This window comes from Schistocerca americana, chromosome 8 (assembly GCF_021461395.2).
Source record: "Schistocerca americana isolate TAMUIC-IGC-003095 chromosome 8, iqSchAmer2.1, whole genome shotgun sequence".
Taxonomy (NCBI): domain Eukaryota; kingdom Metazoa; phylum Arthropoda; class Insecta; order Orthoptera; family Acrididae; genus Schistocerca; species Schistocerca americana.
Window position 1 is genome coordinate 69,835,110 of NC_060126.1, and position 14,511 is coordinate 69,849,620.

Here is a 14,511-nt window from a genome sequence, read left to right on the forward strand (position 1 = left end):
AACGTACGCCCTTAAGATAATGACATGCGCAGCCCACTGCGCCACCGAGGCATACAGGAATACTCGCCACCGCAGCCTCACTAAGAAGTTCTAATTTCAGAATTGTTTTCCCACCATGCCGTACATGAAAGGGTGGATTTCTCGGCGGAAGTCAATGCTGCGTCTAGTTACAGTGCATCGCCCTGGAAGCAACGTGGCACCGCGTTCCGATGTGCCGGCGGGCAGAGCGCCTGCAGCAGGGTCGCTTGATCCTCTGGTGGCAGCAGGGGCGACAACGCACCGCGACACAGGAAGCCTGCAGCGCAATGCGGTGGTGGTGTAACGGTCAGCATGGTTGCTTCCCAAGCAGTTGATCCGTGTTCGATTCCCGGCCACCGCAGGAGGATTGTCATTTTTGCGTAGCGCAATAGTGTGTGTTCTAGACCATGCGAACCTCGAAATTGCCACGTGTCGCGGCACAGGTAGTATCTCCTCGTCTCCTGCCTCGTTCCAGCTAAGTGGATTAATTTCACTTCATCGTGTGTCGACTTGGCCCGACTTTGCTCGACTGCCGCTCGCTGCCGCTCGGCGGTGGGGCCGATATGACAGGAGAAGTACGACAATCGGCTGCGAGAAATAAAGTAATCAAGAGTACTTTTCCTTTTCAATACGAAAAGCTAAACTTTCATTTACAAATTTCGGAAATCTCACTGCTTCGCACAGTGTTATCTACACATTTGAGAAATTATCTGTTGATTCGTACGGTTCTGTTATTGCCAAAGTCGTTCTTGCACTTTCCTTGCGCTCTTTTTGCAAACAGCCTCATTAAATTGTCGATCATATGTTCGTTAACGTAATTTAAATTGCTTAGGGAGGCATCATAGCACGTCAACACTGTAGCATAAAAGGAGGAGGGTGGGGGTTGAAATGGAAGGGTCCAATAGAACGCAGAGTTCCCGGACGATCACCCATCCACTCACTAACCACGCAAACGTCTGCTTAACTTCATTAATTGAAAGTGAGCTGGCCGTTGGCAACCCCTTAGCGAAACGTTCAGACTTCTAGCTGGATGTGCACATCATTTAGAATCTGCCTGGCAGAGTCTCGCAGGAGGCAGCATTTCCTATTAGGGGAGAAAATGGAATGGCCCGTGGAGGGAAGGAACCCATGACCTACGCGTTACTAGCACGACGCTACAGCCCACTGAGCTAACGGGCAATGCAACAGTGTCGCATCAGCAGTCCAAAACCGCAAAACCGTCTCCTCTCCCTTCAAAACGGCCCCGCCATTAACGTGAGGATGTATCTCTTTTCCTTGACTTTCTCTCACCTTATACTTGGAACCCAGAGCAGCAGCTCCACGAAGACGAAAAACGGCCGTGAGAAGTTTTCTCATCTCAGCCCCGAGAATTCACGTTCAGGTACCGGGAATCGAACCCGGGCCTCCTGGGTGAAAGCCAGGTATCCTAGCCACTAGACCATACCGGACACACCTCAACGATCCACTACGTGTGTATGCGTCCAGAAATACGTCTCCTCCACGCAACTTTAGGGCCGAATCTGGCGCCAACGCTGAACTCTGTCCGCCACCACGATCCCGCTTACTCACTCCCAAAGCGCGCAAGTCATACTAGGCAAACATCGCTTTCAGTCTCGAGTGCAACTAGCAAAACTGTAATTAGTAATAACTGGAAACAAACACACGTTGACGCAAAGTAGCCTAGGTGGTAATAAACGGCAAATACGGCCTTACCTCGCAAAAGCTATGCTGTGCCTTTCACCGTCGTGGAGAGAAAATGAGATGGCTGAGTTGAGGATAGAACGTACGCCCTTAAGATAATGACATGCGCAGCCCACTGCGCCACCGAGGCATACAGGAATACTCGCCACCGCAGCCTCACTAAGAAGTTCTAATTTCAGAATTGTTTTCCCACCATGCCGTACATGAAAGGGTGGATTTCTCGGCGGAAGTCAATGCTGCGTCTAGTTACAGTGCATCGCCCTGGAAGCAACGTGGCACCGCGTTCCGATGTGCCGGCGGGCAGAGCGCCTGCAGCAGGGTCGCTTGATCCTCTGGTGGCAGCAGGGGCGACAACGCACCGCGACACAGGAAGCCTGCAGCGCAATGCGGTGGTGGTGTAACGGTCAGCATGGTTGCTTCCCAAGCAGTTGATCCGTGTTCGATTCCCGGCCACCGCAGGAGGATTGTCATTTTTGCGTAGCGCAATAGTGTGTGTTCTAGACCATGCGAACCTCGAAATTGCCACGTGTCGCGGCACAGGTAGTATCTCCTCGTCTCCTGCCTCGTTCCAGCTAAGTGGATTAATTTCACTTCATCGTGTGTCGACTTGGCCCGACTTTGCTCGACTGCCGCTCGCTGCCGCTCGGCGGTGGGGCCGATATGACAGGAGAAGTACGACAATCGGCTGCGAGAAATAAAGTAATCAAGAGTACTTTTCCTTTTCAATACGAAAAGCTAAACTTTCATTTACAAATTTCGGAAATCTCACTGCTTCGCACAGTGTTATCTACACATTTGAGAAATTATCTGTTGATTCGTACGGTTCTGTTATTGCCAAAGTCGTTCTTGCACTTTCCTTGCGCTCTTTTTGCAAACAGCCTCATTAAATTGTCGATCATATGTTCGTTAACGTAATTTAAATTGCTTAGGGAGGCATCATAGCACGTCAACACTGTAGCATAAAAGGAGGAGGGTGGGGGTTGAAATGGAAGGGTCCAATAGCACGCAGAGTTCCCGGACGATCACCCATCCACTCACTAACCACGCAAACGTCTGCTTAACTTCATTAATTGAAAGTGAGCTGGCCGTTGGCAACCCCTTAGCGAAACGTTCAGACTTCTAGCTGGATGTGCACATCATTTAGAATCTGCCTGGCAGAGTCTCGCAGGAGGCAGCATTTCCTATTAGGGGAGAAAATGGAATGGCCCGTGGAGGGAAGGAACCCATGACCTACGCGTTACTAGCACGACGCTACAGCCCACTGAGCTAACGGGCAATGCAACAGTGTCGCATCAGCAGTCCAAAACCGCAAAACCGTCTCCTCTCCCTTCAAAACGGCCCCGCCATTAACGTGAGGATGTATCTCTTTTCCTTGACTTTCTCTCACCTAATACTTGGAACCCAGAGCAGCAGCTCCACGAAGACGAAAAACGGCCGTGAGAAGTTTTCGCATCTCAGCCCCGAGAATTCACGTTCAGGTACCGGGAATCGAACCCGGGCCTCCTGGGTGAAAGCCAGGTATCCTAGCCACTAGACCATACCGGACACACCTCAACGATCCACTACGTGTGTATGCGTCCAGAAATACGTCTCCTCCACGCAACTTTAGGGCCGAATCTGGCGCCAACGCTGAACTCTGTCCGCCACCACGATCCCGCTTACTCACTCCCAAAGCGCGCAAGTCATACTAGGCAAACATCGCTTTCAGTCTCGAGTGCAACTAGCAAAACTGTAATTAGTAATAACTGGAAACAAACACACGTTGACGCAAAGTAGCCTAGGTGGTAATAAACGGCAAATACGGCCTTACCTCGCAAAAGCTATGCTGTGCCTTTCAACGTCGTGGAGAGAAAATGAGATGGCTGAGTTGAGGATAGAACGTACGCCCTTAAGATAATGACATGCGCAGCCCACTGCGCCACCGAGGCATACAGGAATACTCGCCACCGCAGCCTCACTAAGAAGTTCTAATTTCAGAATTGTTTTCCCACCATGCCGTACATGAAAGGGTGGATTTCTCGGCGGAAGTCAATGCTGCGTCTAGTTACAGTGCATCGCCCTGGAAGCAACGTGGCACCGCGTTCCGATGTGCCGGCGGGCAGAGCGCCTGCAGCAGGGTCGCTTGATCCTCTGGTGGCAGCAGGGGCGACAACGCACCGCGACACAGGAAGCCTGCAGCGCAATGCGGTGGTGGTGTAACGGTCAGCATGGTTGCTTCCCAAGCAGTTGATCCGTGTTCGATTCCCGGCCACCGCAGGAGGATTGTCATTTTTGCGTAGCGCAATAGTGTGTGTTCTAGACCATGCGAACCTCGAAATTGCCACGTGTCGCGGCACAGGTAGTATCTCCTCGTCTCCTGCCTCGTTCCAGCTAAGTGGATTAATTTCACTTCATCGTGTGTCGACTTGGCCCGACTTTGCTCGACTGCCGCTCGCTGCCGCTCGGCGGTGGGGCCGATATGACAGGAGAAGTACGACAATCGGCTGCGAGAAATAAAGTAATCAAGAGTACTTTTCCTTTTCAATACGAAAAGCTAAACTTTCATTTACAAATTTCGGAAATCTCACTGCTTCGCACAGTGTTATCTACACATTTGAGAAATTATCTGTTGATTCGTACGGTTCTGTTATTGCCAAAGTCGTTCTTGCACTTTCCTTGCGCTCTTTTTGCAAACAGCCTCATTAAATTGTCGATCATATGTTCGTTAACGTAATTTAAATTGCTTAGGGAGGCATCATAGCACGTCAACACTGTAGCATAAAAGGAGGAGGGTGGGGGTTGAAATGGAAGGGTCCAATAGCACGCAGAGTTCCCGGACGATCACCCATCCACTCACTAACCACGCAAACGTCTGCTTAACTTCATTAATTGAAAGTGAGCTGGCCGTTGGCAACCCCTTAGCGAAACGTTCAGACTTCTAGCTGGATGTGCACATCATTTAGAATCTGCCTGGCAGAGTCTCGCAGGAGGCAGCATTTCCTATTAGGGGAGAAAATGGAATGGCCCGTGGAGGGAAGGAACCCATGACCTACGCGTTACTAGCACGACGCTACAGCCCACTGAGCTAACGGGCAATGCAACAGTGTCGCATCAGCAGTCCAAAACCGCAAAACCGTCTCCTCTCCCTTCAAAACGGCCCCGCCATTAACGTGAGGATGTATCTCTTTTCCTTGACTTTCTCTCACCTTATACTTGGAACCCAGAGCAGCAGCTCCACGAAGACGAAAAACGGCCGTGAGAAGTTTTCTCATCTCAGCCCCGAGAATTCACGTTCAGGTACCGGGAATCGAACCCGGGCCTCCTGGGTGAAAGCCAGGTATCCTAGCCACTAGACCATACCGGACACACCTCAACGATCCACTACGTGTGTATGCGTCCAGAAATACGTCTCCTCCACGCAACTTTAGGGCCGAATCTGGCGCCAACGCTGAACTCTGTCCGCCACCACGATCCCGCTTACTCACTCCCAAAGCGCGCAAGTCATACTAGGCAAACATCGCTTTCAGTCTCGAGTGCAACTAGCAAAACTGTAATTAGTAATAACTGGAAACAAACACACGTTGACGCAAAGTAGCCTAGGTGGTAATAAACGGCAAATACGGCCTTACCTCGCAAAAGCTATGCTGTGCCTTTCAACGTCGTGGAGAGAAAATGAGATGGCTGAGTTGAGGATAGAACGTACGCCCTTAAGATAATGACATGCGCAGCCCACTGCGCCACCGAGGCATACAGGAATACTCGCCACCGCAGCCTCACTAAGAAGTTCTAATTTCAGAATTGTTTTCCCACCATGCCGTACATGAAAGGGTGGATTTCTCGGCGGAAGTCAATGCTGCGTCTAGTTACAGTGCATCGCCCTGGAAGCAACGTGGCACCGCGTTCCGATGTGCCGGCGGGCAGAGCGCCTGCAGCAGGGTCGCTTGATCCTCTGGTGGCAGCAGGGGCGACAACGCACCGCGACACAGGAAGCCTGCAGCGCAATGCGGTGGTGGTGTAACGGTCAGCATGGTTGCTTCCCAAGCAGTTGATCCGTGTTCGATTCCCGGCCACCGCAGGAGGATTGTCATTTTTGCGTAGCGCAATAGTGTGTGTTCTAGACCATACGAACCTCGAAATTGCCACGTGTCGCGGCACAGGTAGTATCTCCTCGTCTCCTGCCTCGTTCCAGCTAAGTGGATTAATTTCACTTCATCGTGTGTCGACTTGGCCCGACTTTGCTCGACTGCCGCTCGCTGCCGCTCGGCGGTGGGGCCGATATGACAGGAGAAGTACGACAATCGGCTGCGAGAAATAAAGTAATCAAGAGTACTTTTCCTTTTCAATACGAAAAGCTAAACTTTCATTTACAAATTTCGGAAATCTCACTGCTTCGCACAGTGTTATCTACACATTTGAGAAATTATCTGTTGATTCGTACGGTTCTGTTATTGCCAAAGTCGTTCTTGCACTTTCCTTGCGCTCTTTTTGCAAACAGCCTCATTAAATTGTCGATCATATGTTCGTTAACGTAATTTAAATTGCTTAGGGAGGCATCATAGCACGTCAACACTGTAGCATAAAAGGAGGAGGGTGGGGGTTGAAATGGAAGGGTCCAATAGCACGCAGAGTTCCCGGACGATCACCCATCCACTCACTAACCACGCAAACGTCTGCTTAACTTCATTAATTGAAAGTGAGCTGGCCGTTGGCAACCCCTTAGCGAAACGTTCAGACTTCTAGCTGGATGTGCACATCATTTAGAATCTGCCTGGCAGAGTCTCGCAGGAGGCAGCATTTCCTATTAGGGGAGAAAATGGAATGGCCCGTGGAGGGAAGGAACCCATGACCTACGCGTTACTAGCACGACGCTACAGCCCACTGAGCTAACGGGCAATGCAACAGTGTCGCATCAGCAGTCCAAAACCGCAAAACCGTCTCCTCTCCCTTCAAAACGGCCCCGCCATTAACGTGAGGATGTATCTCTTTTCCTTGACTTTCTCTCACCTAATACTTGGAACCCAGAGCAGCAGCTCCACGAAGACGAAAAACGGCCGTGAGAAGTTTTCGCATCTCAGCCCCGAGAATTCACGTTCAGGTACCGGGAATCGAACCCGGGCCTCCTGGGTGAAAGCCAGGTATCCTAGCCACTAGACCATACCGGACACACCTCAACGATCCACTACGTGTGTATGCGTCCAGAAATACGTCTCCTCCACGCAACTTTAGGGCCGAATCTGGCGCCAACGCTGAACTCTGTCCGCCACCACGATCCCGCTTACTCACTCCCAAAGCGCGCAAGTCATACTAGGCAAACATCGCTTTCAGTCTCGAGTGCAACTAGCAAAACTGTAATTAGTAATAACTGGAAACAAACACACGTTGACGCAAAGTAGCCTAGGTGGTAATAAACGGCAAATACGGCCTTACCTCGCAAAAGCTATGCTGTGCCTTTCAACGTCGTGGAGAGAAAATGAGATGGCTGAGTTGAGGATAGAACGTACGCCCTTAAGATAATGACATGCGCAGCCCACTGCGCCACCGAGGCATACAGGAATACTCGCCACCGCAGCCTCACTAAGAAGTTCTAATTTCAGAATTGTTTTCCCACCATGCCGTACATGAAAGGGTGGATTTCTCGGCGGAAGTCAATGCTGCGTCTAGTTACAGTGCATCGCCCTGGAAGCAACGTGGCACCGCGTTCCGATGTGCCGGCGGGCAGAGCGCCTGCAGCAGGGTCGCTTGATCCTCTGGTGGCAGCAGGGGCGACAACGCACCGCGACACAGGAAGCCTGCAGCGCAATGCGGTGCTGGTGTAACGGTCAGCATGGTTGCTTCCCAAGCAGTTGATCCGTGTTCGATTCCCGGCCACCGCAGGAGGATTGTCATTTTTGCGTAGCGCAATAGTGTGTGTTCTAGACCATGCGAACCTCGAAATTGCCACGTGTCGCGGCACAGGTAGTATCTCCTCGTCTCCTGCCTCGTTCCAGCTAAGTGGATTAATTTCACTTCATCGTGTGTCGACTTGGCCCGACTTTGCTCGACTGCCGCTCGCTGCCGCTCGGCGGTGGGGCCGATATGACAGGAGAAGTACGACAATCGGCTGCGAGAAATAAAGTAATCAAGAGTACTTTTCCTTTTCAATACGAAAAGCTAAACTTTCATTTACAAATTTCGGAAATCTCACTGCTTCGCACAGTGTTATCTACACATTTGAGAAATTATCTGTTGATTCGTACGGTTCTGTTATTGCCAAAGTCGTTCTTGCACTTTCCTTGCGCTCTTTTTGCAAACAGCCTCATTAAATTGTCGATCATATGTTCGTTAACGTAATTTAAATTGCTTAGGGAGGCATCATAGCACGTCAACACTGTAGCATAAAAGGAGGAGGGTGGGGGTTGAAATGGAAGGGTCCAATAGCACGCAGAGTTCCCGGACGATCACCCATCCACTCACTAACCACGCAAACGTCTGCTTAACTTCATTAATTGAAAGTGAGCTGGCCGTTGGCAACCCCTTAGCGAAACGTTCAGACTTCTAGCTGGATGTGCACATCATTTAGAATCTGCCTGGCAGAGTCTCGCAGGAGGCAGCATTTCCTATTAGGGGAGAAAATGGAATGGCCCGTGGAGGGAAGGAACCCATGACCTACGCGTTACTAGCACGACGCTACAGCCCACTGAGCTAACGGGCAATGCAACAGTGTCGCATCAGCAGTCCAAAACCGCAAAACCGTCTCCTCTCCCTTCAAAACGGCCCCGCCATTAACGTGAGGATGTATCTCTTTTCCTTGACTTTCTCTCACCTAATACTTGGAACCCAGAGCAGCAGCTCCACGAAGACGAAAAACGGCCGTGAGAAGTTTTCGCATCTCAGCCCCGAGAATTCACGTTCAGGTACCGGGAATCGAACCCGGGCCTCCTGGGTGAAAGCCAGGTATCCTAGCCACTAGACCATACCGGACACACCTCAACGATCCACTACGTGTGTATGCGTCCAGAAATACGTCTCCTCCACGCAACTTTAGGGCCGAATCTGGCGCCAACGCTGAACTCTGTCCGCCACCACGATCCCGCTTACTCACTCCCAAAGCGCGCAAGTCATACTAGGCAAACATCGCTTTCAGTCTCGAGTGCAACTAGCAAAACTGTAATTAGTAATAACTGGAAACAAACACACGTTGACGCAAAGTAGCCTAGGTGGTAATAAACGGCAAATACGGCCTTACCTCGCAAAAGCTATGCTGTGCCTTTCAACGTCGTGGAGAGAAAATGAGATGGCTGAGTTGAGGATAGAACGTACGCCCTTAAGATAATGACATGCGCAGCCCACTGCGCCACCGAGGCATACAGGAATACTCGCCACCGCAGCCTCACTAAGAAGTTCTAATTTCAGAATTGTTTTCCCACCATGCCGTACATGAAAGGGTGGATTTCTCGGCGGAAGTCAATGCTGCGTCTAGTTACAGTGCATCGCCCTGGAAGCAACGTGGCACCGCGTTCCGATGTGCCGGCGGGCAGAGCGCCTGCAGCAGGGTCGCTTGATCCTCTGGTGGCAGCAGGGGCGACAACGCACCGCGACACAGGAAGCCTGCAGCGCAATGCGGTGGTGGTGTAACGGTCAGCATGGTTGCTTCCCAAGCAGTTGATCCGTGTTCGATTCCCGGCCACCGCAGGAGGATTGTCATTTTTGCGTAGCGCAATAGTGTGTGTTCTAGACCATGCGAACCTCGAAATTGCCACGTGTCGCGGCACAGGTAGTATCTCCTCGTCTCCTGCCTCGTTCCAGCTAAGTGGATTAATTTCACTTCATCGTGTGTCGACTTGGCCCGACTTTGCTCGACTGCCGCTCGCTGCCGCTCGGCGGTGGGGCCGATATGACAGGAGAAGTACGACAATCGGCTGCGAGAAATAAAGTAATCAAGAGTACTTTTCCTTTTCAATACGAAAAGCTAAACTTTCATTTACAAATTTCGGAAATCTCACTGCTTCGCACAGTGTTATCTACACATTTGAGAAATTATCTGTTGATTCGTACGGTTCTGTTATTGCCAAAGTCGTTCTTGCACTTTCCTTGCGCTCTTTTTGCAAACAGCCTCATTAAATTGTCGATCATATGTTCGTTAACGTAATTTAAATTGCTTAGGGAGGCATCATAGCACGTCAACACTGTAGCATAAAAGGAGGAGGGTGGGGGTTGAAATGGAAGGGTCCAATAGCACGCAGAGTTCCCGGACGATCACCCATCCACTCACTAACCACGCAAACGTCTGCTTAACTTCATTAATTGAAAGTGAGCTGGCCGTTGGCAACCCCTTAGCGAAACGTTCAGACTTCTAGCTGGATGTGCACATCATTTAGAATCTGCCTGGCAGAGTCTCGCAGGAGGCAGCATTTCCTATTAGGGGAGAAAATGGAATGGCCCGTGGAGGGAAGGAACCCATGACCTACGCGTTACTAGCACGACGCTACAGCCCACTGAGCTAACGGGCAATGCAACAGTGTCGCATCAGCAGTCCAAAACCGCAAAACCGTCTCCTCTCCCTTCAAAACGGCCCCGCCATTAACGTGAGGATGTATCTCTTTTCCTTGACTTTCTCTCACCTAATACTTGGAACCCAGAGCAGCAGCTCCACGAAGACGAAAAACGGCCGTGAGAAGTTTTCTCATCTCAGCCCCGAGAATTCACGTTCAGGTACCGGGAATCGAACCCGGGCCTCCTGGGTGAAAGCCAGGTATCCTAGCCACTAGACCATACCGGACACACCTCAACGATCCACTACGTGTGTATGCGTCCAGAAATACGTCTCCTCCACGCAACTTTAGGGCCGAATCTGGCGCCAACGCTGAACTCTGTCCGCCACCACGATCCCGCTTACTCACTCCCAAAGCGCGCAAGTCATACTAGGCAAACATCGCTTTCAGTCTCGAGTGCAACTAGCAAAACTGTAATTAGTAATAACTGGAAACAAACACACGTTGACGCAAAGTAGCCTAGGTGGTAATAAACGGCAAATACGGCCTTACCTCGCAAAAGCTATGCTGTGCCTTTCACCGTCGTGGAGAGAAAATGAGATGGCTGAGTTGAGGATAGAACGTACGCCCTTAAGATAATGACATGCGCAGCCCACTGCGCCACCGAGGCATACAGGAATACTCGCCACCGCAGCCTCACTAAGAAGTTCTAATTTCAGAATTGTTTTCCCACCATGCCGTACATGAAAGGGTGGATTTCTCGGCGGAAGTCAATGCTGCGTCTAGTTACAGTGCATCGCCCTGGAAGCAACGTGGCACCGCGTTCCGATGTGCCGGCGGGCAGAGCGCCTGCAGCAGGGTCGCTTGATCCTCTGGTGGCAGCAGGGGCGACAACGCACCGCGACACAGGAAGCCTGCAGCGCAATGCGGTGGTGGTGTAACGGTCAGCATGGTTGCTTCCCAAGCAGTTGATCCGTGTTCGATTCCCGGCCACCGCAGGGGGATTGTCATTTTTGCGTAGCGCAATAGTGTGTGTTCTAGACCATGCGAACCTCGAAATTGCCACGTGTCGCGGCACAGGTAGTATCTCCTCGTCTCCTGCCTCGTTCCAGCTAAGTGGATTAATTTCACTTCATCGTGTGTCGACTTGGCCCGACTTTGCTCGACTGCCGCTCGCTGCCGCTCGGCGGTGGGGCCGATATGACAGGAGAAGTACGACAATCGGCTGCGAGAAATAAAGTAATCAAGAGTACTTTTCCTTTTCAATACGAAAAGCTAAACTTTCATTTACAAATTTCGGAAATCTCACTGCTTCGCACAGTGTTATCTACACATTTGAGAAATTATCTGTTGATTCGTACGGTTCTGTTATTGCCAAAGTCGTTCTTGCACTTTCCTTGCGCTCTTTTTGCAAACAGCCTCATTAAATTGTCGATCATATGTTCGTTAACGTAATTTAAATTGCTTAGGGAGGCATCATAGCACGTCAACACTGTAGCATAAAAGGAGGAGGGTGGGGGTTGAAATGGAAGGGTCCAATAGCACGCAGAGTTCCCGGACGATCACCCATCCACTCACTAACCACGCAAACGTCTGCTTAACTTCATTAATTGAAAGTGAGCTGGCCGTTGGCAACCCCTTAGCGAAACGTTCAGACTTCTAGCTGGATGTGCACATCATTTAGAATCTGCCTGGCAGAGTCTCGCAGGAGGCAGCATTTCCTATTAGGGGAGAAAATGGAATGGCCCGTGGAGGGAAGGAACCCATGACCTACGCGTTACTAGCACGACGCTACAGCCCACTGAGCTAACGGGCAATGCAACAGTGTCGCATCAGCAGTCCAAAACCGCAAAACCGTCTCCTCTCCCTTCAAAACGGCCCCGCCATTAACGTGAGGATGTATCTCTTTTCCTTGACTTTCTCTCACCTTATACTTGGAACCCAGAGCAGCAGCTCCACGAAGACGAAAAACGGCCGTGAGAAGTTTTCTCATCTCAGCCCCGAGAATTCACGTTCAGGTACCGGGAATCGAACCCGGGCCTCCTGGGTGAAAGCCAGGTATCCTAGCCACTAGACCATACCGGACACACCTCAACGATCCACTACGTGTGTATGCGTCCAGAAATACGTCTCCTCCACGCAACTTTAGGGCCGAATCTGGCGCCAACGCTGAACTCTGTCCGCCACCACGATCCCGCTTACTCACTCCCAAAGCGCGCAAGTCATACTAGGCAAACATCGCTTTCAGTCTCGAGTGCAACTAGCAAAACTGTAATTAGTAATAACTGGAAACAAACACACGTTGACGCAAAGTAGCCTAGGTGGTAATAAACGGCAAATACGGCCTTACCTCGCAAAAGCTATGCTGTGCCTTTCACCGTCGTGGAGAGAAAATGAGATGGCTGAGTTGAGGATAGAACGTACGCCCTTAAGATAATGACATGCGCAGCCCACTGCGCCACCGAGGCATACAGGAATACTCGCCACCGCAGCCTCACTAAGAAGTTCTAATTTCAGAATTGTTTTCCCACCATGCCGTACATGAAAGGGTGGATTTCTCGGCGGAAGTCAATGCTGCGTCTAGTTACAGTGCATCGCCCTGGAAGCAACGTGGCACCGCGTTCCGATGTGCCGGCGGGCAGAGCGCCTGCAGCAGGGTCGCTTGATCCTCTGGTGGCAGCAGGGGCGACAACGCACCGCGACACAGGAAGCCTGCAGCGCAATGCGGTGGTGGTGTAACGGTCAGCATGGTTGCTTCCCAAGCAGTTGATCCGTGTTCGATTCCCGGCCACCGCAGGAGGATTGTCATTTTTGCGTAGCGCAATAGTGTGTGTTCTAGACCATGCGAACCTCGAAATTGCCACGTGTCGCGGCACAGGTAGTATCTCCTCGTCTCCTGCCTCGTTCCAGCTAAGTGGATTAATTTCACTTCATCGTGTGTCGACTTGGCCCGACTTTGCTCGACTGCCGCTCGCTGCCGCTCGGCGGTGGGGCCGATATGACAGGAGAAGTACGACAATCGGCTGCGAGAAATAAAGTAATCAAGAGTACTTTTCCTTTTCAATACGAAAAGCTAAACTTTCATTTACAAATTTCGGAAATCTCACTGCTTCGCACAGTGTTATCTACACATTTGAGAAATTATCTGTTGATTCGTACGGTTCTGTTATTGCCAAAGTCGTTCTTGCACTTTCCTTGCGCTCTTTTTGCAAACAGCCTCATTAAATTGTCGATCATATGTTCGTTAACGTAATTTAAATTGCTTAGGGAGGCATCATAGCACGTCAACACTGTAGCATAAAAGGAGGAGGGTGGGGGTTGAAATGGAAGGGTCCAATAGCACGCAGAGTTCCCGGACGATCACCCATCCACTCACTAACCACGCAAACGTCTGCTTAACTTCATTAATTGAAAGTGAGCTGGCCGTTGGCAACCCCTTAGCGAAACGTTCAGACTTCTAGCTGGATGTGCACATCATTTAGAATCTGCCTGGCAGAGTCTCGCAGGAGGCAGCATTTCCTATTAGGGGAGAAAATGGAATGGCCCGTGGAGGGAAGGAACCCATGACCTACGCGTTACTAGCACGACGCTACAGCCCACTGAGCTAACGGGCAATGCAACAGTGTCGCATCAGCAGTCCAAAACCGCAAAACCGTCTCCTCTCCCTTCAAAACGGCCCCGCCATTAACGTGAGGATGTATCTCTTTTCCTTGACTTTCTCTCACCTAATACTTGGAACCCAGAGCAGCAGCTCCACGAAGACGAAAAACGGCCGTGAGAAGTTTTCTCATCTCAGCCCCGAGAATTCACGTTCAGGTACCGGGAATCGAACCCGGGCCTCCTGGGTGAAAGCCAGGTATCCTAGCCACTAGACCATACCGGACACACCTCAACGATCCACTACGTGTGTATGCGTCCAGAAATACGTCTCCTCCACGCAACTTTAGGGCCGAATCTGGCGCCAACGCTGAACTCTGTCCGCCACCACGATCCCGCTTACTCACTCCCAAAGCGCGCAAGTCATACTAGGCAAACATCGCTTTCAGTCTCGAGTGCAACTAGCAAAACTGTAATTAGTAATAACTGGAAACAAACACACGTTGACGCAAAGTAGCCTAGGTGGTAATAAACGGCAAATACGGCCTTACCTCGCAAAAGCTATGCTGTGCCTTTCACCGTCGTGGAGAGAAAATGAGATGGCTGAGTTGAGGATAGAACGTACGCCCTTAAGATAATGACATGCGCAGCCCACTGCGCCACCGAGGCATACAGGAATACTCGCCACCGCAGCCTCACTAAGAAGTTCTAATTTCAGAATTGTTTTCCCACCATGCCGTACATG

At 50.9% G+C, this 14,511-nt stretch overlaps 15 non-coding genes across 15 annotated transcripts; 7 read left to right on the top strand and 8 right to left on the bottom strand.

Annotated features, from left to right (window-relative positions):
• The first annotated feature begins 307 nt into the window (after window positions 1–307).
• Trnag-ccc lies at window positions 308–379 on the top strand. The gene has a single exon. It is a non-coding gene; the product is annotated as a tRNA-Gly (tRNA).
• Window positions 380–1,394: 1,015 nt separating this feature from the next.
• On the bottom strand, window positions 1,395–1,466 carry Trnae-uuc. Its single transcript has one exon. It is a non-coding gene; the product is annotated as a tRNA-Glu (tRNA).
• A 639-nt stretch (window positions 1,467–2,105) lies between these two features.
• On the top strand, window positions 2,106–2,177 carry Trnag-ccc. The gene has a single exon. It is a non-coding gene; the product is annotated as a tRNA-Gly (tRNA).
• Window positions 2,178–3,192: 1,015 nt separating this feature from the next.
• Window positions 3,193–3,264, bottom strand: Trnae-uuc. The gene has a single exon. It is a non-coding gene; the product is annotated as a tRNA-Glu (tRNA).
• Window positions 3,265–3,903: 639 nt separating this feature from the next.
• On the top strand, window positions 3,904–3,975 carry Trnag-ccc. Its single transcript has one exon. It is a non-coding gene; the product is annotated as a tRNA-Gly (tRNA).
• Window positions 3,976–4,990: 1,015 nt separating this feature from the next.
• Trnae-uuc lies at window positions 4,991–5,062 on the bottom strand. The gene has a single exon. It is a non-coding gene; the product is annotated as a tRNA-Glu (tRNA).
• A 639-nt stretch (window positions 5,063–5,701) lies between these two features.
• Trnag-ccc lies at window positions 5,702–5,773 on the top strand. The gene has a single exon. It is a non-coding gene; the product is annotated as a tRNA-Gly (tRNA).
• Window positions 5,774–6,788: 1,015 nt separating this feature from the next.
• Window positions 6,789–6,860, bottom strand: Trnae-uuc. The gene has a single exon. It is a non-coding gene; the product is annotated as a tRNA-Glu (tRNA).
• Window positions 6,861–8,586: 1,726 nt separating this feature from the next.
• Trnae-uuc lies at window positions 8,587–8,658 on the bottom strand. Its single transcript has one exon. It is a non-coding gene; the product is annotated as a tRNA-Glu (tRNA).
• Window positions 8,659–9,297: 639 nt separating this feature from the next.
• Window positions 9,298–9,369, top strand: Trnag-ccc. The gene has a single exon. It is a non-coding gene; the product is annotated as a tRNA-Gly (tRNA).
• A 1,015-nt stretch (window positions 9,370–10,384) lies between these two features.
• Trnae-uuc lies at window positions 10,385–10,456 on the bottom strand. Its single transcript has one exon. It is a non-coding gene; the product is annotated as a tRNA-Glu (tRNA).
• Window positions 10,457–11,095: 639 nt separating this feature from the next.
• On the top strand, window positions 11,096–11,167 carry Trnag-ccc. The gene has a single exon. It is a non-coding gene; the product is annotated as a tRNA-Gly (tRNA).
• Window positions 11,168–12,182: 1,015 nt separating this feature from the next.
• Window positions 12,183–12,254, bottom strand: Trnae-uuc. The gene has a single exon. It is a non-coding gene; the product is annotated as a tRNA-Glu (tRNA).
• Window positions 12,255–12,893: 639 nt separating this feature from the next.
• Window positions 12,894–12,965, top strand: Trnag-ccc. Its single transcript has one exon. It is a non-coding gene; the product is annotated as a tRNA-Gly (tRNA).
• A 1,015-nt stretch (window positions 12,966–13,980) lies between these two features.
• Trnae-uuc lies at window positions 13,981–14,052 on the bottom strand. Its single transcript has one exon. It is a non-coding gene; the product is annotated as a tRNA-Glu (tRNA).
• Between the last annotated feature and the right edge of the window lie 459 nt (window positions 14,053–14,511).